Consider the following 1892-nt stretch of genomic DNA (forward strand, 5'->3'; position numbering starts at 1 on the left):
ACCCTAACCCTAACCCTAACCCTAACCCTAACCCTAACCCTAACCCTAACCCTAACCCTCCTTGGGGTCTGTGTTCCCTCCTCGCAGTAGGGCTCTGCAGACAGAGAAGGGGCCACTGCAGACTCCAGGCATTCCCTTCAGTGAAAACAGTCTCTGGGCCACTGCTAGGTCTGCAGACTTATGTGCAAGTAGAACCCCGCACAATGCAATACACAAGTGGAACTGGGATTTACTCTGTTACCCCTCTTAGTGGCAAGATATAAACGTAGCTCTCCATCACTGCACATATAAACAGATGATATTCCTGAAGTACAGAGCACATGTGATGCACAATCATATCTATTATGTGGTACCATTTAAAAATAAGAGGAATAGGAATAAAGGATACATCTTCCTTCCAGACAATATGTCTCACTAAATAGAATACGATAAATACTACTGTTTATAGCAGTTTAAATGATTGCAGATTTAATCTCTTAACAGTTATCTGCCTGATCTGTGTGTTCTTGTGGACGTATTTATATTCAACCCCTGACTGGCTCCATATTAGCTTCAAACTTTAGAAACAATTACATTTACTTAGGAGAAAGTTTTGTAATAATGGCCATACGAATTTACCTCCAATAAGAGATTAGGAATAAAGTAAGCAGCACAGTACTTTAGAAAATAAATTTAACAAAATATAAAGAAGTGACACTTAATGTTCAAAATTCTGAGGTAAGTCCTCCAGTCAAGATGGCAGAATAGATGGTCCCCACTGTCACTCTGACAAATCAACCAATTTACTACCAATAAAAAATGACAGCCAAGCTGGGTCTGCTAGAGCTCAGTGGAAGAGGAGACCTATGGAGTTCATGAAGGCAGAAGTTACAATGAGAAAGGATTGCTCCCATTTTGTGTCCCAGCCATTTGAAGGCTGGAGCTGGTGAACACATGGAGCAAGATGTCAAAAGCCACAGCTGTGCCCTTTGTATGAAGTTGCTTGAAAGTGGCAGAGAAGAGGGTCTTAGTGGCCCCCAGGCCAGTGAGATCACTAATAGGGTTTCTGTGGTCCCATATAGGAGGAGCCACAGGTAACAAAAAATAATCAGTGAGAGGCTGGTGAGTCATGACAAGGGACCAGTGCATGTCCTGTCCTATGAGAAGTGTTTGGAGTGTGGGTGGTTGGGCAGATGGGCTCACCAGGGGAACACTGGTGCAAAGAATAGACAGCTGATCTGCCCTCCAATCAGCACAGGATCACCCAGTGTAGACTGGTCAGGAATATGGAATTGCTGGGGTTGCAGTTTACTGGATAGAATCTGACCCAAACCATAGTTTCCACACAATGCAGGTGTACCAGACCTCACAAGACCAGGAAGTATAAAGAATAAGTGACTTATAACACTGAATAGGTTTATAAACAAAATTCTGATGTAAGTCACTATTTATTATTATTATGTGTAAATATTTCCTATCCATATTGTGCTGGCTTCTGTCAAGATAAAATTTTAAGAAATACTTATATGCATAAATGCAGCATACTTGGGGCTGTTTTTTTGCATTGTAGGCTGTGTAGCAGCATCTCTGGCTTCCTTCCACTAGACCTTTTAACTTCCAGTTATGAAAGCAAAAATGTCTTCAGACATAGCCAGATGTTCCCTGCCAGTTAATATCTGATGGAGTTTGGATGTGTCGTCCCGTCCAAAGCTCACGTGGAAATTTGATCCCCAATGTGGCAGTGTTGGAAACTGAGTCATGGGGGCGGATCCCTCAGGAATGGATTAATGCTCTCCCTGGGGAAAGGGGGATTGAGTGAGTTCTTGCTTGATTAGTTCCTGCGAGACCTCACTGCTTAAAAAGACCCTGGCACCTTCTCTCTCTTGCTTCCTCTCGCCATGTGATCTGCTTGT

Source organism: Galeopterus variegatus, unplaced genomic scaffold (assembly GCF_000696425.1).
Source record: "Galeopterus variegatus unplaced genomic scaffold, G_variegatus-3.0.2 Scaffold11266, whole genome shotgun sequence".
NCBI lineage: Eukaryota > Metazoa > Chordata > Mammalia > Dermoptera > Cynocephalidae > Galeopterus > Galeopterus variegatus.